Here is a 23615-nt window from a genome sequence, read left to right as displayed (position 1 = left end):
GAATAATTATTTGATATTATATAAATAAAATACTTAATACTTTAGTTTTTATAATTTAAATTAATTTTTTTGTGAAAAATGTGAAGATTTCTTTATGATGAAGAAAGAAATATGAAGCAGACTTTTTACTATTTGCAGTTACCAGGGATGGTGGAATGGACCTGCTCCACAGACAGGAAAGGCAGGTAAAAGATGACTGAAATATGACTGGATAATTCATTGAAAATAAATGAGTGAAAATGCAGGAATTAAATTAGTAAAAATGTACAACTAAAATATGAGCAGGCAAATAAAAAAGAACTTTTGTTTATGTGATCTCCTGTACCCTGTTCCCAACTCCTAATTTTTAGAGATACTACTCAGAACCTTCTACTATTATTTTTAGAAATGAGATTGAACTCAGTCCAATGGCACGTAGTATGCTAATTGACAGATTATATTCAAAATAAAACAAAATAAAACAGAATACAAAAAAAGTCAGCTATGTGAGCCATCCTAAACTACTCTATATATTTCCTTTTCCTGGATACAAATCACAGTATGAAAAAACTACTTGAAACATAAAAATAATTGATTCTCTTAGTCAGATAAATGTTTAATGTTCATGTTATATGTTTATATTTTCTTAAAATAGTATTATTGATAAGATTTTCAGCCTACTTTTTATTAAAATATGATTAAAATCAATTGCAATGATGGCTGATTCATGTAATTTTGTTATAAAAGAAAAAGATATTTTTATATAATTGTCTGGAATTCCTTGGTATGAAGACTAAGCTCTTGATTTCACTTAACATGATTCAGAAAATAAGAAAGGCTTATATAGAGTCAAATAATGAAATGGTTAAGAAAAATCTGTTTACAGTATTTCTCAAATGTATTAAAACATTTGCTAACTGTTCTTTTATGGCATATATAATAGTTTTATTTTTGTTATACTTCATGCTAATATCAATCTGAGTTATGAAAAATGTCCTTAGTGATATTTGAATGTTTTTATTTTCAATATTGTCCAAGATTCTCCTAACATTCTATTGGATAAATGAATAGAAAATTAAGTTATTCTGAACTACTATTAAATGGTAATAATCTACTACATCTGAAACTTTTTTCAATCAATTATTTAAATTTTGTATTAATGTTACTGAGATTACCCTAATCTTAATGTTAATATCAATATTTATCATTAATAACAATAATGATAATAATGTTAATACTATTAAAATGTTAATGATTTTATACTAAAACAAATAATATAAAGAGATAATACTAAAATTTAAGCTGTAACAAGTGGGCTTTGTCATTAAAATAATAAGTAAAAGCCTATCTTTCAGTCTTAGTTTATATTTTATATATGTGGAAGATCAAGTCAATAAACCTCTGTTTAAGTAAAAAGTAAAAAAAAAGGGTTCACTTTTATTTTGTGGGGACTTAAATCATAATAGTGTAATCTATTGAGAATGAAATGAAAATTGATATGCAATATTTCTAAGTAAAGTAAAAATGAAGAATAACGTATGATGTATTTTGAAAGAACAAAAGTTTAGTAAACTGCTGCAAACAAATAGTCCTTGACAAAGGTTATTCCTGGATGAAACAACACAATTAAAGATTAGCCATTTCAGTAAATGGCTTAATCAATATTGCATTTGTTTGCTAGGCACCAAAAGCTTTAACTAAATTTTTGAAAAAAATTAAATGGATGCTTTGGCATTCATCAGGAAAAATAATTTGAAAAATGTTTTTCTATTAAGTATTTTGTTGCTTTGGCACAGTCAATTATAGTTTCCAAATGAATTCACAATTCTAGAGAGTCAAGTAATACCCTCTTCTAGAGAATGGAAGTATTATAAATACATAGAATAAACTCACTCTACATGTTTTAGTACATAGAATATGTATGAGTTACTAAAAGCTGTATACAAAATTACTATGCTGAGTTGGATATGTAAATAAACATGACGGAGCTAAAAAAGATCAAAACAGGCAAGTTATATTTGAAGCTTTATTTAAAATATATTTGCCTTTTAAAGACATCTCACCTCCATACACAGATACATAAAAGGAATTTACCTTGGTGGCCAAATACACAGATACAGACACAGACAAACACACAAATATATCCATACATGCACACACACAATAATGCATCTTTCTTGCACTTTACCATTTAATGAATTTTGAATATTTACTGATTAATGTATATCTTTTAGATGAAAAATGCCATACATGATGAGTTTAATAAAGGCATGATTAGTAAGGATATTTTATTGTATTTTCATGGATATTTCTTTAAAATAAGACATGAATAATTTAATATAAATCCACTGACTACTTGCCCACATGATTTCCACTTAAGTTGCATCTCAACATATCACATGATCAATGGGAAATGCAAAATGAAATGAAGATGTGTCCAATTATATATGTACCATTATATATGCAATAAAACATAAAGTAATAGAAGAGATCTATTGTTAAAATAATAGTGTAGTATCTAATCTGGGAAATTTTCTGTTTCAGCAATAGGCACCAAAGCAATTTATAGCAGAAGCAATGGCATCTTTTGTACAGTTTCTATGTAACTAACAGCCTTACTATAATGTCATATATGGAAAAATTCAACTCTATGGTTCTTACAACAGAAAGCAAAATGAATTAGAAGTTGGATAAACTTTACTGTATCTCATTTTTCATTTCAAATTTTTATCATCTCTAATATCAACAGGGATTACATTCATAACATCATGGGGATTTCTACCATTGAAAGTGTTTTGCCAATACCAACACTCATAACATATGGTATTATGACTATTAAGACCAATTTTTAAAATAGTTAACATTTGCACATGTAATTCAGTGAACTGTACTGAACTCAATTAACACAATGCAATTCTTGCAGAGCTTCACCAAGAAAAAATGAATTATTAATAATATACTTTTGTCTGGCAATGTTTTCTTCTATAGTATTCATTTCAGATTACCCAATTGCATCAGTTTTAATTTAAGTCCAGAATATATTTTACCTTACACTTTCCCTCAGTCTACTTTAATATTTCTTATATCCTTAATAGTGTGTTAACTATGTGCATGTATATAGAGATATAGAAATATGGTACTATCATATTCGATGTCTGATTGATATGTTCCTAAATATGTTTATTCTTATCCTCTCAGCACTGCCTAAAAATTGCCCTGCTCCCCACACACTTGTATCAAGAGGAAGTCAGGTAGAGATAATAATATTAAGTTAAGTCTATATAAAAAACTGAGGAGATTTTAGGATAGAAGGCAAGATAATACTTTTTTGGTGGGATAAGGGCATGGTAGTAATAGGGAAAGCTAGGGTTAACACTAAAAAATCAGATTGCTTGCAAGATACATAAAGTAAGAGATCACAGTTGGTGAAACAAAAACAGCAAACGGATTTTAAAATCAAATTTTTCAAAGTTTTAATTTATATTGATAGCCAAAACATACTTAATCCTCACTGTCATAAATTGGAAAATTTATAAATATCTTTCTGTGATAATGGTGTTGAAACAGAAATGTGTGATACTTTTCCTCACCCAACATAAGGTCCACAGCCGAAACTCCTGTAGAGACAAATTAACGAGAAAAAAATCATAGCAAGATTATTTAATCAAAGTTTTACATGACCCATGAGCTTTTAGAAATGAAGACCCAAAGACCCAGGGAAAACTGTCTATTTTTATGCTTAAGTTCAATGAAGAATGCACAGCCATGTAGAAATGTGATTGGACAGAGGATATGATCTAGTGGTAACAGACTGAGGGGAGAAACCCAGCAAAGCCTGTCCAGATCCTTCTTGGCCTCTCTGTGCAGCATTCTTTCCTTCCAGGAAAGGGGAAGGACCCCTCTGGAGTGAGGATCTTCAGGGGAGAAGGGAAAGAGTAACCTTCTTAGGGTTCATGGCTTGCTTTGGGAGAGAGGAGTTCTAGTTTCTGTGATTCACCTTGGGGAAGAGGAATTCAGGTTTCTATGACTTGCTTTGGAAGAGAAAATGGGTGGGTCCTAGGAAAGCAGGAGAAGGTCAGAAGGAGACTTTGCTTCTGAGGCTCTTCCAATGTCCCTCAGTTTAAAGTTCCCAGCATGCCAAAGCACCATACTTTGGGGTATCATGTTCTGAGTCCTAACAGTATCATGTCTAAAAGTCATATTAATTTATTTGTTTTAAATGAACCAAATTGTTTTCAAAACAGGCACATTCATGCACTGCTAGTAAAGTGTGAACAGATGCAACACATGGTGAAAATAATTTAATATAATATAACAAGAGCATTAAAACTGTCTTGACCTCTTAAACAAGTAATGAACCTATTAGAAATCAATTTTACTAAATAGAAATTTGACAATATTTCAAATAATACTATAATATTATTTTATGTTAAAAAAGTAGAAGTAGAAGAAAAAACAAAATGCCATCAAGCCACTATACTATGTAGAAGTAGACATTTAAAAAATACACACATATATATACATATATATATTAATTAGGTCATTACATATGAAATGTCCAATTTTGAATCAAATGTTTCATTTATTATATCTTAAACAAGAAACAGTACAATTAATCAATGTATATACCAAAACTATTGACAAAGGTTTTTCATCTTAATGATACCTCGTTTATGTCAAGAAGTATGGAGAGCGAGTGGTGATAAAATTGCGAAATGGGTTATTTACAGCTTGTTGAGAATTGAACATTTTCCTTGTAAGAAGGAGTCCAAAGCCTGGAAGAAGTGGTAGCCCGTTGGTGCAAGGTCTGGTGAATATGGTGAATGACAGAGAGTTTCTAAGTCTAGCCTCTGTAATTTGAGCACTGTTGACATGTGGTCAAGTGTGTTGTCTTGTTAGAGGATTGGCCTGTCTCTATTTTTTTTTTTTTTTTTTTTTTTGAGGTAGAGTCTCACTGTTTTGCCCAGGTTAAAGTGCCATGGTGTCAACCTAGCTCACAGCAACCTCAAACTCCTGGGCTCAAGCAATCCTCCTGCCTCAGCCTCCCGAGTAGCTGGGACATGCACCATCGTGCCCAGCTAATTTTTTTCTATTTTTAGTTGTTTGGCTAATTCCTTTCTATTTATGGTAAAGATGGGGTCTCACTCTTGCTCAGGCTGGTCTCGAACTCCTGAGCTCAAAGGATCCACCCACTTCTGCCTCCCAGATTGTTAGGATTACAGGTGTGAGCCACCATGCCTGGCCTGACTTATCTCTATTGACCAAACACAACTGCTTAATTGCAAGGTTCCTCATCATTTCATCCAATTGGTTGTAGTAGACATCTGCTATAATCAACTGACTAGGTTTCTTGAGGCTGTAGTGGATAACACCAGTGTGGTACCACCAAACAGACACCATTAACTTTTTTTGATGAATATTCAGTTTTGGATTGTGTTTGGGCCCTTAATCTTTATACAACCATTGTGTCAAATGCTTGTAATTCTCAAAAAAATCTATTTTTTATTACACATAACAATAAGATGTAGAAATGGTTTGTCTTTATGTCACGACAGGAAAGAAAGACAAGTTTTGAGACACTGTTGATGCTCATTTCATTTATGTGGTGTCCATTTGTCCAGCTTTTTTACATTGTTGCTTTGTTTTAAATGATCTAATATTGTTGGAAAAGGAACGTCAAACTTTGCTATTAATTTATGCGTAGGTTGACATTGATTTGCTTCTGGTATGGATTTTAGCTCATTATTATTCACCTTGGACTCGGGTAGCCCACGCGGCTCATTTTTGAAATCAAAATCACCAGAACAGAACTTTTCAAACCATTGACATAATGTGTGTTCATTAGTCACATCTTTTTCAAACAATTTGTTGATATTTTGAGCTGTCTGCACAATATTGGTTCTATTAATACAACAGAACTCATTTTTGAAAAGAACACAAATTTTTGGCTTATTTATGGTTTTATAAAAAATTGTTAAAAAAAAAAAACTTTGAAAGATAATCACAAGTCAAACCGTGTGTTTTAAAGAATGAGGACGTACCCTCAAAATTAAAATAAAACAAGAATTGTCAAAGTGAAATGTCAGAGATATCAACTGTCAAACTTAGTACTTAAGGAAATTGGACATTTCATACTTAATGGCCTAATATATTCCTGAAAAGAATTTAATGGTAAAGGAAAATCTTTACAAAAAATATTAAGAAAAAAAAAACCAAACAGGACATAAAATTTTGTGTATAGTAGCATGCACAATTTTGATATTTCATATGTGCACAGATGCATATATTGAGCTACAGAGTGTACCTAAAGTAATACATAAAGTAGGTCATGGCATTTTAGTCCAGTTCCTTTGGTAAATTAATTTGCCCATTCTCCTGGCTGTCTTTGATGTTATCTCTAATCTCTTTTCAATGCTAATATTTTATTGTTTTATGACTCCAATCACAGTTTCTCTCTTTCTACCTTTACTCAAATATTTGTTATATACCTTTTATGTTTTGGGAGCATTTCTAACCCTATATTGGTGAACAAGATGGATGAAGTATTTATCAGTGTAGAACTCACATCCAAGGACAAGGGTCAACAAATGTCATTTTTTATAGAGGGCAGATAGTAAATATCTCTGCTGCATAGTCTTCTTTGTTTTTTCTCCCCCACCCCAACATTTATTAGTGCATAAACTATTCCTAGTTCATGGGCCATACAAAACAAGATGTAGGCCATAGCTTGCTAACACCTGTTACTGTTCAACGGTGTTCTAATGGTTGTTTTTGGTCATGATTATAAGGATAGGGACACCTACTGGTGAAGGGTCAACATATCAGACATCCTGCAAATAACAGAACAGTCTCAAAAGATGAACATTAGATTTGAGTGTCCAGTAAGACTTTGACTTTGAATTACCCTAATGTCAATCATATATAATAAATGATTTATTGGATAACAGTAATGTGTATCAAAAAATCTAACTTTATCTTACAAATGAGCATGAATTATTTTTGCAAGATTTTAATATTCACTAAAATTTCTAAGAATAAAATTAATGTATTAAAAAAGGAGGATAGTACATTTTTGTTGCTGTTTTGGGGTCATTACTAAAAATTATTCATCAGAAACTCTGCATGTGGAAATTGGTTGACAAATACAATGCAATTTTATCCATCTGAATTTATAACTGTTACATTTAGTATAATTTATAAATTAGGAATAAAAATCTGTTTTTTAAAATTTCTTCTAATAGAATATTATTTTATTTTAAATTACTCTTGCTGCATTTTTCTTTATATTATGGTCAAAATGTCATATGCTTTCACATTCACACACCCACGAAAATATAACTAAGTATTTTATGTTCTGAATTTTATTTTATAATAGGGATTTAATATATTTAATTTAAGCCAGATTACATCTTGGTTGTACTCCATTCTTAAATAAATGGCATTGATGATATTAAAAGGAAGAAAAATGGTGGGCTTTTACTTTTGATTATTTTATATGTATTTATATATTTTTAAAAGATGTGTTTTTCTATAGTTACACAGAACTGACTATAATTGAAATTATTTACCTAGTCAATTTTCTCACCAGAATCAGTGAGAAGTGAAAGGTTATCTAATACTCATTTAGCAATAAGGTTTCACAAAATATTTAATCCTTATTATGTGCTCATTTTTCTCAACTTCTCTGGTGTTAGGACTCTTTTCTCATTTAATCTATTTACTGATATAAACTTATTCACTTTCTCACTACCATTTGTAAAATATACAGTCGTACTGTTTTATACATTAAAGACATTATCAAAAAAATTGCCATCTTTGAATAAAACATGATTTATTAGTGAATGACAGGAAATTTGGAATAAAAAGTCATCAACTTTCATATGTAAGTGGCAACTTTAACATCTTCTTATTTTGAATTCATAAAAAACCAGCAGCTTCCCCAAGCCAGAATAAATAAAATCATCTAACAGTAAGTTCAAGCTTCTTTCTTTTTACCTCAATATTTTCTTATGTGGTTGGATTCTTTCACATGAAACCGTGGGGGTTTTTGTTGGGATTAGTTTAATATCGTAGCTTGAAGCCATCTAGTGACCTCAAGAGAGATGGAATTACAAGAAAGTTCAGAGACAAAGAGCCATTAGGTGAAAAAGGATATCAACTAACGAGTCTCAAGTGTTTAAGAAATACCTACTACTATGAAATTTATGAGGTCAGATTCTTTTTAGAATCCTTTTCTTTTTCAGTTGACATTGAAAAGGAAACAGTACAGTTCAAGATACTCCAGAAATTATCCTTGTGACTGTCAACTTCTAAATGGAGTCAATTTAATATCCATTCCTAAAGTGAAAAATCATGTTTGTTTTTCCAACAATGCTCTGTCAGACATTTTTCTAGGACCTGGCTATACATCAGGGAACAAGTAAAAGAGGTTTCTAATCTTGTTTGTATAACTTATATTCTAGTGTACATAGTGGAGGATGGGGATGGAGAAACACAACAAACAAATATATAATTTTAAAAATTAAGTTTAATGAGAAATACTAAGAAAAAAGTATATTTGAAAGTATAGAAGGCCTAGTGACTAATCAGGCAGTGTTCATTGAATCACTGATGTTTCAGCTTAGACCTGAAATGCAAGAAGAAACATCCTGGGAGATGTTTCTCCCTGGAGAAAGACATCCAGGGAGAGGGAACTGTCAATGCAAGTGCCTCAAGGCAGAAAAAAAAACAAACAAAATCTTTCAATGTTCTAGAAACACAAAAGCCTGAGAGCTTCCAGGTCAGTGACAAAGTTGAGAATAGCAGGTTGAAAATGTATTTGGAATGGTAAGGGGTGAGATCACAAAGGCATTGAAGAGTGAGCAAGGAGTTTACATTTTATTTTAGGTGAAACGGAAAGTTGTTAGAATACTTTGAGCAGTTGAGAGTCATGATCCAGAAGTGGCAACAGGAAATTTTTATTGTAGCATAAGAATGGAAAATAAAAAGCATTTAGTAGTTTATTGCAGTTACCCAAACCAAAAAGAATTGTGAAAAAGGTGGACGTGTAACTGTGTATGGGGATGAATTATAATTTTGCCCATAAAGTCACTAAAAGTTATTCCAAAAATGTAATACATAAGCTCCATAGTGGAAAATATATCCATTTATAAGCACTGAGTGAATATGTAGTTAAGATATGGGTAATGAGGAAAAAAGAGATTTTAATAATAACTCCCAAGTTTGGAACTTGAAAAACTTTGGGATTATGATGCTATTGTACTAAGAAGGATACCGGACTGAGTTACAGTCTATTTTAGTGATCTGTAACTGCCTTTCTATTGCTCTCTAACTTCCAGTAATGAAGATACTGGAACTAAGAAACTATTATATTTTAGTTTTAGAGTATTTTTTTTTTTTTGGCTGAAAGCTACTAAGATTTTCATTTTTTTCTAAGAGTTCATGAGTTTTATCAGAGTATGATTAGTTATAAAACTTTTCAAAACAATCTTGTCTGGAGGTAGTTATACATTATACACTAAAAGACTTATACCTAAAAGTATACCATTATTTATAGATGAGAATGAAAAATGGGGATCTTTGAGCTAAATGCCAGAATAATTGAAAAAATAAATATTTTTTACTTCTTGAAGAAATAGATGAATATAATGTTTATGTATAAAACTGCATCTAAATGAAAACCAATCAGAACATCTTAATTCATAGCATTTATGTCATGTGTGATTTTAAGTGTTTTATGTCATAAACACACATACATAAAAACTAAACATTTTATTATATCAATATATGTTGAACATTACAAAAATTAGTAAGATCTTATACATACATACCTAGTTTTATTGTGCTTCACTTTTTGCACTTTACACATACTGAATTTTTTTACAAATCGAAGGTTTGTGGCAACTGAATTGAGCCAATCTATCAGCACTATCTTTTCAATGTGTGCTCACTTCATGTCATGTTTTGGTAATTATTACCATATATTAAATCCTTTTATTGTTATTGTATATTTATAATGACCTGTGATCAGTGATCTTAGATGTTATTATTGTAGGTGTTATTATTATAATTGTTTTGGGTTGCCGTAAACTGAGTCCATACATGCTAGTAAATTTAATTGGTAAATTTGAGTATTCTGACTGCTCCACTGACTAGCCATTCCCCTAGCTTTCTCAACTTCTCCTTAGGCCTCCCTATTCCCCAAGACACAACATTATTGCAGTTAGGCTAATTAATAACCACATAATGGCCTCTAAGTGTTTAAGGGAAAAGAAGAGTCGCATGTTTCTCACCTTAAATCAAAAGCTAGAAATGATTAAGGTCAGTAAGGAAGGCATATCAAAAGCTGATATAGGACAAAAGCTACGCCTCTTGTGCTAAAGTTAGCCCAGTTGTGAATGCAAAAAAAAGTTCTTGAAGGAAATTAAAAGTGCTACTCCAGTGAACACATGAATAATAAGAAAGCAAAACAGCCTTGTTGCTGATATGAAGAAAGTTTGAGTGGTCTGGATAATTTAAATCAGCCACAAAACAACCTTATGCCAAGGCCTAATTCAGAGTGAAGCCCTGACTCTTTTTAATTCTATGAAGGCTGAGAGAAGTGGGGAATTTTCATTAAAAGATTTGGAAGCTAGCAGTGGTTTGTTCATGAGTTTTAAGGAAATAAGTCATCTCCATAACATAAAAGTACAAGGTGAATCAGCAAGTGCTAATGTTGAAGCTGCAGCAAGTTATCCAGAAGATCTAGCTAAGATCATTGAGGAAGGTGGCTTACACTAAACTACAGACATCAATGTAGAAGAAGATGCCATCTAGGACTTTCATATCTAGAAAGGAGAAGTCAATGCCTAGCTTTAAAGCTTCAAAGGATAGGCTGACTGTATTGTTTGTTAGGGGCTAATGTAGCTGGTGACTAAGTTGAAAACAATGCTTATCTACTATTCTGAAAATCCTAGAGCCTTTAAAAATTATGCCAAATCTACTTTGCTCGCGCTTTGTAAAACAACAAAGCCTTGATGATAACACATCTGTTTACAGCCTGATTTACTGAATATTTTAAGTTCACTGTTGAGATCAATTGCTAAGAAAATAAGATTCCTTTCAAAATATCAATGCTCATTGGCAAGGCATCTGGTCACCCAAGAACTCTGATGGAGGTGTGCAAGGAGATTAATGTTGTTTTCATACCTACTAACACAACATCCATTCTGCAAATCACAGATCAAAGAGTAATTTTGACTTTCAAGTCTTATGATGTAAGAAGTACATATCTTGTGATTACGGCTGGCAAAGATAGCTATTCCTCTGATGAATCCGGACAAAGTAAATTGAAAACTTTCTGGAAGGGATTCATCATTTTAGATGTCATTAAGAACATTCGGGATTCATGGGAGGAGGGCAAAAGAACAACATTAACAGGAGTTTGGAAGAATTTGATTCAAATTCTCATGGATGAGTTTGAGTGGGTTCAAGACTTCAGTGAAAGAAGTAACTGTAGATGTGGTGGAAGTATCAAGAGAACTAGAAAAAGAAGTGGAGCCCAAATATATCACTAAATTGCTACAATTTCATGATAAAACTTGAATGGATGAGAGGTTGCTTCTGATGGATGATAAAGAAACTTGTTTCTTGAGATGGAGTCTACTCCTGGTGAAGATGTTATGAACATTATTGAAATGACAACAAAGGATTTAGAATATTACATTAACTTAGCTATTAAAGCTGTGTCAGGGTTTGAGAGGTTTAACTTCAATTTTGAAAAAAGTTCTAGTGTGGGTCAAATGCTGTCAAATAGCATTACATGCTACAGAGAAATCTTTCATTAACAGAAAATGTGGCAAACTTCATTGTTTTCTTATTTTAAGAAATTGACACAAACACCTCAACCTTCATCAACCACACCACCTCAATCAATCAGCAGACATCGGCATCAAGGGAAGACCCTCTACCAGCAAAAGGATGATAACTTGCTGAAGGATCAGATGACCATTTGTGTTTTTTAGCAATACAGTATTTTTAAATGAAGGCATGTACATTTTGACATAATATTATTGTACACTTAATAGACTAAAGTATGGTGTAAACAACACTCAAATGCACTGAGAAACCAAAAAAATTGTGTGACACACTTTATTTTGATATTCATTTTATTGTGATAATCTGTAGTCAAACCTGCATTATCTCCAAGATATTCCTAGTTATTGAATAAGTAAATAACATGGAAAATAGCATATCAAAGTACAACGTTAAAGTATTTTCTGACTCTTGTAATTTCATATGTATTGAACAAATGTTGAAAATAGATGGTTAGAGTTCAAAATTATGTTTCTATGCAAGAGTTCTTAAAGAACATACTCCCTGGAAATAGAAAGTAGAAACAGGTTACAGTAATATAAAATTCAATTGATTTTTTTTCTTAACTTTCCTCCAAAAATTACTTCAAATATCCTTATTGCTTGTTTTTAAAATTTGTATGTTTGAAGTTTAGGCTTTATGAAACCATTCTGATAGATTTGTATTTGTTTTTAGATAAGATAAATTAGTCTCATCTTTTCCATATATTCTTTTAAAAGTAGCAGTCTTCAGAGAATTCCCTTATGAAAACATATTAATTATAAATGTATGACCCATTTTCATATTATTGACAATATTTTAGTTTATATAATCAAATAAGACTTCACTAATAATGTATAGTGTCTTGGCATTTTTCCATCTTGAGTTTATGGGAAACATGGAAAAGTTTGTTGTAAGGTATGGAATAGCTAAGATGAGGTAGATCAAATGGTTAAATCAATGTTTGAGAGCACAGCAAACCAGCAGATTTCTCACTAGGAATTGAAGAACCAAGTTGGAAGTTTGGGATGTAAATAGATAGTATAGGAGAAGAAAAAAGGTCTAGATTAAGGGAAAAACCATCAACATGGGCAGTTGTTGAGACCTTCCCCAGTATTCATTTTCATTAAAATACCATTGGTTTCCCTTTGGGAAAATCAACCCTTTTCCTCTATGTAGAATTCAGACCGTGTGCTGGGATAATGGTGGGGGTTGGTGCTGAGCTCATTCAGAGCTCCACTGGTGGGTCGTAGTTGGAAGAAGAAAATAAATTCTTCAACTCTTTGACCATAATATTTCAATTTGTGCAAGTTATCCAGTTCAGGGCAATGAGAGTGAGCAAATCTCATTAATTCAAAGATACCAGAAATATTATATCTCACCCTTTGGATGTTAAAGAAAAAGAATATTCTTTTAACTTAAAGAAACCTTAAGATAAAGAAAAAAAAAATCATAGAAAACAGCACAGAAACAGACAGAAATTTTTCCTAAATGATTTCTTTAAGCAACTGTACTAAAAGTTGTTAAGATAACCATTGTTTATAATTTTTAAAGCAATTAATATATTTTTTGTGTGTTTATATATACTTATATATAGATATATGGAAGGAAACAGAAAGACACACACACACACACAGAAAATATTATAAGAAAAAATATCCCTGTGTCACATATAACAGAAATAAAACAAGTATAATAGCAACTCATTATAGAAAATAATAAATAGTAAGAAGTAGAAAAAGAACATAATAGGAATGAAAGTTTAAAACATATGATGAGAGACACAGGAAAGATAAACATGGAACATAACAAAGGTAGTTAGGCAGATTTAAAGAAGATAGAAAATATGACAACAATTCAAATATGTGCTTCTAGGAACCATTGGACTAGATTTGCCTCCAATATTTACCTTTTAATAAATTTTATATCATTTTCTCAGTGTTCAAAAGTTTGTATTTATTTATTTATGTATTTATTTATTTATTAAGTTTATATTTATTTCAAATTATATAAAGAATGAAACATATTTTTAAGAAGTCTAAAATTACTGAAAATTTTTATTGTAATTACTTCAATATATTCTTTGCACATTCGATAAATATGACATTTGGTTCATTAAGGTAAGATATCCAAGGAAACTATTGTTTTTTATAAAAAATTTAAACAGTAATCTCAAATTAACAACAACAAAAGATATACTTCTTTTGAGATGATAAACTTTCTATTACAAGAAGTATTCAAAGTGATGCTAGGTAGAAATGTAATGGGGTGTGTGTGCATATGTGCATATAATAAGGGCTAAACTAAATTGTATATTCTAGTAAAATCTTAAAATAGGATTGTCTGCAAGATTTATTCTAAATAAGGAAATACTAAAAAAGAAGCACCATTCACTAACAAAATACCACTGTTCTATTCTGGGCATTAACAGACACCATTTTCCATATCAAGAATATAATTAGTGCAAAGTGCCATATATTTTAAGTATAAAACATAACTGGGATGACTCTAGAGTGCCAATAGTTTCTTTGCTGTTAGCAAAATCAGCAGGAGTGCCAGCCAGGAGCACTGTAGCTAGTTAACAGCATAAATGTTTCTAGAAAAGAACATATTCTGAACTGAACTTATTTTAGTTCATGATTCTGCAAAATTTACCTTCTATAATAAGTATGGACATGAGCAAGGCTTGGCTTTAGAGATTGCTGAATAGGATATTATAAGGAGATTGAAGACCCTCTGTATGTAGAGAAGTTATTAATGGCAACAATTAAAGATATTCTGTCAAAAAATTTGTATCTCAGGAGGTATACAGCTATTACACATCAAGGTACATTGTACTTTGTTCTAAATAAGAATTAGCCTTTAGGGTATAAATAAGCATGTTGCCTATTTTCTAAGGAATCCTGTTTTAAAATGAATATATTTGTGTATGTATTGTATATGCATATATGCATAAATATTGATATATGAAGATATTATTTTCAATATACTATTTAATGGAATAGCTCACATTTTTAATAATTATATAAACTATTTTTTAAATTCACGAAGGACCACTAAATTTATTAAAAGCAGTAGGACAATGAAAATAATTGCCTACATAGTTATTTTTTAAATATCATAATTACCATAAAGAAAAATATTTCAGACAAATAGAAGAAACATCTACATGTATATTTGGGGTTTTTTCATTCTTTCTATAGCAGCCTATACACTGACATATCACTATATCATATAATGAATAATTAACATAAGCTATAAGAGTAACGAAAGAAATGTTAAGAAAATGTGTGTATATATGTATGAAACATAAAATATGGTATAAAGTATCAGTATTATTTAGACCAATTTCTTCTATCCATTCTTCTTTTCCATCTTCATTTCCAGGAGAAAGAATCAGTGTGTATTAACATTTATGAGAAGAAAGGAATATGCTCTTACTTTAAGCATAATTACCCTATGCTCACTTGACTTGTCTGTTCTGCCTGAGATCCCATGTTTTCTGCTTTTATTCTTCTTATTCTCATGATTATCAACTATTTTAATGATGTTTGTAAATAGTTGCTAATAAGTACATTCTAAGCAACAGTTCTTTTTCTCACATATTTCACAATTGTCTTCCTTCCTACTTGCAATCTAATTTCTTGTCAATGTGTTTTTTTTTGTTATTTTCAGAGTGGTCTCCTGAAATAATAAAAACAATCGTATTATTTTCATAGTAATATTTTTTGGTGACCTGACATAGTTAATAGAAGATCTAACAAATTAGATTGGTATTCAAAGTTCTTCATGATGTGGACTTTTAAAAAATTTTACCCACCCTATTAATCACTCCTTGAACATATCTGAATCCTGACTGTATTAAATCAATTAAAGGCAGAAAATTCACAGAAGCCTGTGAAAATGTGGGACTTTCAAGAAACTTCATCAAACAATACTGTGATCCACCCTTCAATACTGAATAGATGCATCAACTCTGGTTGGCCAATATGCTTCAGGACTTCCAAGTGTTTTCATAGCAAATAAAAAAGTAATTTTATGTGTGATATGTCTGCCACTTATACTCCAATTCTCAAGAAAATAACCCATTTCTCATTCAGATCTGGCTCATAGTAAGAGTTCAAAATATACACTTAGCATGAATTAATTATTGCTATCAGAAAACCCAATGATAAATAATATTACTTACAACTCATATTTGATAAGAATTTTCAAAAATTTTGCCTAGTTAAGCATTTTCTACAGGCCACATTGACAATACTATTTTTATTTTGTTCAGGTACAAAGTTGGTGAGTACATAAAAAGAACACTAAATTGGTGATTGAACAGAGCATTGGTGCATTTTACTTTATGTTAACTATTCTGGAATATAAAAATAGGTAAGAACAGATCTGTATGTTTATGCCAGATTTGTGCACCAAAAGCTCCACTATGCAACATGTTTCATAATGGAGGAACTCTGAATTTTGTCAAGAAGGATATGCCAAAGAATAGATAATTAACTTTATATAGTCCTTTTGGCACTTTATTTTATATCCAACATGTACAAAAATGAAAGTTTGGAATCAGATTTTTTTTTGTTTTCAAATTGTAATTTTGCCTGTCTTTTAATAAAATATAGCAGATTCTAATTCTGACCAATTTGTTGCTGGTTCAACAAAGCAGCCTGTTAATATTTAATAGTCATTTGGGTTATGTCAGAGAAGAGACAGCCTGAGCTTGCTCACATATAAGCATGAGGAGATAGTTGCAGTTACAGATGCAGCTCTTCAGAGGCTTGTTTCATTCTTCCTTTTGACCAAAAGTATATAAATCTAAAGGAGAGAATATTCCATAACATATCTCCTTTTAAAACCAGAAAAATGCTTAATAAAAATGCTAGTTGACATTTTAATTACCTTGTAGTTTTAGACATTTATTGAAAGCATTTGATGACTTGAAAAGCACTGAGTATTTTCTTAGCCATGTATGAGAGCTGATTGATTTTCAAAAACTGTTTTTCTTTGATGAAATCAACATTAATTTTCTCTTCCTAGACTATTTACCTGTCAGAGTGAACAAATATTCCATCAAATGATTGCATCACTTTTCATTTCATTCTTAGTAGAAATAATATATTGTTGAGTGATAAGGTGGGAATTTTTTTTTTTACAAAAATAACTATTACCAACTAAGAGGTATTGAATATATAACTCTTTTTTCTGCTTTTTCTCTAATCATATATCAACTACAATGCCATTCAAACAAGCATTTTAAATTCTTTATACCTTATCCTATTTTTGTAATGAATTAGAGGATCATGAATATATGGGATAGAAGAAAAAATTATTGGAAATAATTAGCATAGCTAAGAGTATAGTGACTGATCCACGGTAGGCACTAAAGACTTTATGATATTATATCACAAAAATTATGCATATGGGAATTTATACATATATCAATGAAGATATAGTCCACATTTACACACATATCAGTATATGTTTGTACACATATTCCCCCACAAACTGATAGTGCATCAGATATATATGCATACCATATATCTGTGTGTGTATAGATATATAGTATGTGTGTTAATGTGTGTTTATATGCATACATATAGTATACACATGATATTACACACATATACACAAACACATATATTAGGGAATATTATTAGCTAGATTTTATTTTCTGATCAACAGAAAATTGTTATTAACCATCATTTTAATATAAACTGTATAGTTGTTATTAATAAATATGTTTAAGTATTACGAAACCCAAAATAGATATCCTTTCTGAATGTTGAAAATTACCGGTATAAAATTTTGGGCAAAATATATTACTTAGAGTGTGTATAACAATTATATATTTATTTTATTCCCTAAAATACCCCATTCCCCATTCTTCTTAAATAAAATTAAGTTCAATGTACTCACAGATTTAATACATACATGCACTTCCAGTCAAATTTTAATGCAGACCTAGTAGCTCCAGAAATAGCAACAGGGTAAAAATATACTAATATAATATTGCAAGAGTTAGTGGTTAGAGAAATTATATTTTGGAATGGAAATTTGATTTTAAAGTAAATGCTAAAATCCTTGCTATGACAGATGGACTCAGCAGCTTTAGAGTGGGCCCCTGCTGTCTCTGTCACACTCTTGACTGCCTTGTGTAGGCTTTAGCCCTCAAAGCAATAATAGTCCCTGAGGAGGCAGGAAGGTAATGCACACCTTAAATAGCTGTAAGTGGTATGAGCCCAACTAATTAATATATGCCCTCAGATTTCTAACCACTAGCAATTCCCCTGAAAGTTTATCAATTGTTAAAAAAAAGTTGGATAATCTATAGTAGAATGCCACATTAAAATTTTTTCTATAGCTTTTATACCTATATTACAACTATAAGTAGAATCTCTCCCTCTAGCTTTCTATTTTTATGTATAGTGCCTCCATTCTTGATAAATGATGATTATTAAAAACAGTGGATTGTGAATATTGCTCTTGCAATATTAGAATCTACCAGTAGCTTATAGTTAGCAGTTTGGAAGTCATAAGTGATTATATATTTCTGGGGGAAAAGATAAGTGAATTATAGAGAATTGTTTCATGCTTTGGTGAAACTTAAACATTTCATTTTTTAAATTTTTTAATCATATTTACCATACATTACACAGACTTACTATATACTTAATATGTTTATGATGATTATATGTGTACAATGTTAAAACAATTTGCTAATTAGTATAAATGGAAAAACCTAAATAAAACAAAACAGAATGCTTGGTATCATTATAGACAAAATAAGTGGTGTGTAGACAGAATTCATAGTTTTTACAAATAGGTGCCTACCATTATATAGCCATTATCTAAAATGTGAAAGACAAGGTTTAGGGGAAAAAATTAGCCCCTCTCTGGTATAAATATTTATTAATAGTACATTAATCGATCTTTCTTCACCTTTGACTATTTTAATAAACTATGGCATAATTTGATCAGAATAAGTTTAGAATGTCACTGAAAATGATAGATAGAGAAGACATAATAGGTGGATATTAGTCACAAATCAGATATAGTGGTCTCAGCATTGGTACCTTGCCATGTAAAGTTGGCATGGGGAAATTTCACAACATAGAACTAAGAATACTGACAAAAAAGACTTTTACTGGTAAACTTGTAAGCCAAAAGTCAGCAAACAAGCACAGAGGTCGTCAACCCTCACTGCATGCCACAGAGAAGTGTGCTGATGGGTACATGCAGTGAGAGCACATGTGTCCCAGAGGTGGACCTTGCACTGTTTTCCTCTTTTTTCTATAGGACATGCATGAGAGAAATCTTACCAAGTGGGGACATACAAAGACTACTTGGGCACCAGGCAACATGGGTTTAGATGCCAATTTTTTAGTTGTCTAAAAAAATCAGGAACCTGTTAGGTAGGGCATGGTGGTGGCAGGATGGATGGTTGAATATGCAGGTGGCATGGACCAATGAGGATAAAGAATAGAAACCACAGCAGTGTGAAATGGCAGTTTAGGGACTTTCCCTCTGCCTGGGTATGTGCAGAGGAATAGAGAACCTGTCGGCAGGTATCTTTTCTCCATTAGCATAGTAAAAATCACACCCTCTAATGTCACCACAGTCCCAGAGCCAGTCATATAAGAACAGAAAATGGGAGAGCACATGATTCCGGGAATCTCCACCCACTTCCCCGAAAAGACATGAATATTCCACCTCCAGTTTACCATATTATTAGGGATTAGCATAAAGGACAGACCCTAACCCTGGAATGACGCTATTATTGGAGCAGTCACTCTCTACTGACTTTGAGAGTGTACTATATTTTCTATACTCTAACTTGGTCTTCTGTACTCTCGGGGACAGACCTGTTCCTCTCTCTCTGGAATATACTTTCACTTTGCAAATAAAGGCTGCTTGTGTGGAAGTGCTTCATGTCTGTCATCACTCTGTTGTACCAGTCTTCCTTGTGATTCTTCCAAGCAAGGAGCCAAAGAACCAGGACAGCTCTCTCAAAAACCACCCTAACAGTACCCAGTACCTGAGGATTTGATGTATATGGAAACTGAATTTAAATATAATTCCTTCATAAGGAAAAGATAGAAGCTTCCTGTTGTCAGTTAGCTCCTTGTCCAGGCAATGCAAAGTGAGCTTTCTGTGTCAATTCCCAACACTACGAACACAACCGAAGTGAATTATTAATTTATTCAGCTTAACCAATGGCATCATCACAATTTCATAATTCTACACTTTTGATTAAAGTTCCCTTGAACCACCTCCAATGTTATCCAGTTTATAATACTTTACTTAATAGTCATGATTACATTATTATAAAAATATGAAATTAAACTGATTCTGTTTTTGTGCAGTTCATCAGTATTACTGTTTCTGTTATGGAACCATTCTATGTTCACATTACAATGTTAATTATTTATTCAAAATTAATAAATAATTACCATTTAATTGTTTTACCATTTTAAAATTTAAAAAGAGAAAATATTAAAGATTAAAATAATCTCAAGATCTTAAAGGAATATATATTTCTTATCAGATAATGCTACTTATCTAAAAGAAAAGAAGGATAAGTACAACAATGTTGCATTTGTGACTTTCCTCTTCCTTTTCTGATTTATTAAGAAAACAACTTATATTTCCATTTCTCTTTAACTCATTTATTTAGAGAATTACAATTTTTTTCTTTTTTAAATTTCAGAATATTATGGGGGTACAAACATTTGGTTACATAAATTGCTTTGTACCTATTGAGCCAAAGTTGTAAGTGTGCCCATCACCCAAATAGTGTGCATCGTACCTCTTAGGTGTGAATTTACTCATCCTCTCTTCCTCCTCCCACCTGCTAGATTTCCTATGAATGTTATTTCCATATGTGCATATAAGTGTTGATCAATTAGTACCAATTTAATGGTGAGTACATGTGGTGTTTGTTTTTCCATTCTTCTGATACTTCACTTTGAAGAATGTTTTCCAGTTCCATCTAGGTTAATACAAGAAGTATCAGTCTAAAGGCGACAATGTAGCTTAGTTTCTCTCTTTCAGTTTAGGCATTCTGCTTAGTTATATAGTGCTGATAATTTTTAAATACTGTAATATACACTCAAAGGGGTGTTCAAAAATAATATTAAGACAAAGCACAAAACCACAGGAAAGCAATAAAATTTATCCAATGGGATTTTATAATAAAACGTGGAATTTACAGAAACAATTTATGTGGCAGTACATCTCTAATATGATTATGGAAAAAAAGAAAATAATCTATTAATAATATAAAAGTGAAAAGAACAATAGTAGGATTTGCTCTCCTTAGAGATTAAAACAAAATTACCATAGAGTTAAATTTGTTGATTTGTAAAATAAGCATTTTGATATGTAAAAGCACAAAAGTTTAAAGTCAGGAATTTATATTACCAAGAAAAATGCTAAAAATTATAAAGGCATTATTATCTTAGTCTCTGTACCACTCATTGCTAATACATTTTATATATTAATAAAAATAATCACACATATTTTTGGTTTCTGACTCATTGTAAAGTAACCCCTCTCATAGCAGAATCCATAGCAATTAAATGTTATCACAAAGAACGTGGTTTATGGCCGGGTGCAGTGGCTCACGCCTGTAATCATAGCACTCTGGGAGGCCGAGGCGGGCGAGGTCAGGAGTTTGAAACCAGCCTGAGCAAGAGCGAGACCCCGTCTCTACTATAAATACAAAGAAATTAATTGGCCAACTAATACATATAGAAAAAAATTAGCCGGGCATGGTGGCGCATTCCTGTAGTCCCAGCTACTTGGAAGGCTGAGGCAGAAGGATGGCTTGAGCCCAGGAATTTGAGGTTGCTGTGAGCTAGGCTGACGCCATGGCACTCACTCTAGCCTGGACAACAAAGCGAGACTCTGTCTCAAAACAAAAACAAACAAACAAAAAAAAATGTGGTTTAGAAATAAATAAACATTATTGTAGTGGAAGTATTTTAAACTCCATTACTTTCCTTACTAGGGTTGTGAGCTCTGTAATAACTTGAAATATGTAATATATTTGAACACCAATACATAAATTTAAAATTTATGTTCCCAGTGGGTTCCATCTTAGGAATTGTAAATTCTTTTTTAAAAAATGTTTAATTATTATGAGTACAGAATAGTTGTATATATTTATAGGGTACATGTGATGCTTTGGTTCAGCACACAATAGGTATTAATCAAATCAGGGTAATTGGAGTATCAATAACCTCAAGAACTTATTATTTCTTTGTGTTAGAAACATTCCAATTCTATTCTTTTAGTTATTTTAAAGTATACCATAATTTGTTAATTATAGTCACTTTGTTGTGCTATCAGATATTGTTCATTCTATCTGACTGTGTTTTTGTACCCATTAATTATTCCTACTTTACTCTCTTCCCCATTACCCTTGCTAGCCTCTGGTAACCATCATTCTACACTCTGTCTCCATGAAATCAATTGCTTTAATATTTAGCTCCCACATATGAATGAGACTATGTGAGATTTGTCTTTCTGTGTTTGGCTTACTTCACCTAACCTAATGTTCTCCAATTCCATCCATGTTGTTGCAAATGGCAGGATTTCATTCTTTTTTATAGTTATATAACATTCTATTGTGTATATGTACCACAATTTTGTTATCGATTCATCCACTGATGGACACTTAGGTTGATTCCAAATCTTGGCTATTATGAATAGTCCTGCAATAAACATGGGTGTGAAGATACCTTTTTAACATACTGATTTCCTTTCTTTTGGATATATTCATAAAAGTGGGTCATGTGGTAGTTTTATTTTTAGCTTTTTGAGGAACTTCCATACCATTTTCTACAGTGGTTGCACTAATTTACATTTCCACCAACCGTGTATGAGGGTTTCCCTTTCTCCATATCCTCACCAGCATTTGTATTGCTGGTCTTTTTAATAAAAACCATTTTAACTGGAATGAGATGATATATGATTGTAGTTTTGATTTTTAATTCTCTGATGACTAATGAGGTTGAACATATTTTCATATACTTGTTGGCCACTTGTATCTCTTCCTGTGAGAAATATCTATTGAGATCTTTGGCTTATTTTTTAAATTAGATCATTTGATTTTTTTCCCATTGAGTTGTTGGGGCACCTTATATTAATATATTTTAGTTATGAGTCTCTCGTCTGACAGGTAGTTTGCAAATATTTTCTCCCATTTTGGGGGTTGTCTCTTCCCTTTGTGGATTGTTTACTTTGCTGGGCAGAAGCTTTTTAGCTTGATGTGATCCCATCTGTCCAATTTTGCCTTGGTTGCCTGTGCTTTGGGGATATTACTCAAAAAATCCTTGCCCAGACCAATGTCTTGAAGCATTTCCCCAATGTTTTCTTTTGGTAGTTCTATAGTTTCAGGTCTATATTTAAGCTGTAATCCATTTTGATTTGATTTTTGTATATGGCAAGAGATAAGGGTCTAGTTTCATTCTTCTGCATGTGGATATCCAGTTTTTCCCAAAACCATTTATTAAAGAGACTGTCCTTTCCCCAATGTATGTTCTTGGCAACTTTGTTAAAGATCAGTTCTATATAGAGATGTGGATTTATTTCTGGGTTCTCTATTCTGTTTCATTGGTCTCTATGTCTGTTTTTATGCCAGTACCATGCTATTTTGGATACTACAGCTCTGTTAACTTGAAATCAAGTAATATGATTCCTCTAGTTTTGTTCTTTTTGCTTAGGATGGCTTTGGCTATTCTCGCTCTTTTATGGTTCCATACAAAATTTCCATCTGGTATTCTGTTATAAAGAACTAATCA

At 31.6% G+C, this 23615-nt stretch overlaps 1 long non-coding RNA gene across 2 annotated transcripts in view; it reads left to right on the top strand.

Annotated features, from left to right (window-relative positions):
• Positions 1–23615, top strand: part of LOC105879315 (uncharacterized) — a 214580-nt gene that overhangs the window by 159079 nt on the left and 31886 nt on the right. For both annotated transcript variants that reach the window (XR_001157708.2, XR_012920588.1), the window contains exon 5: positions 139–185. This is a non-coding gene — a long non-coding RNA (uncharacterized LOC105879315). The remainder of the gene's footprint in view (positions 1–138; positions 186–23615) is intronic.

This window comes from Microcebus murinus, chromosome 8 (assembly GCF_040939455.1).
Source record: "Microcebus murinus isolate Inina chromosome 8, M.murinus_Inina_mat1.0, whole genome shotgun sequence".
Taxonomy (NCBI): domain Eukaryota; kingdom Metazoa; phylum Chordata; class Mammalia; order Primates; family Cheirogaleidae; genus Microcebus; species Microcebus murinus.
This window is presented reverse-complemented; position numbering and strand designations above follow the sequence as displayed.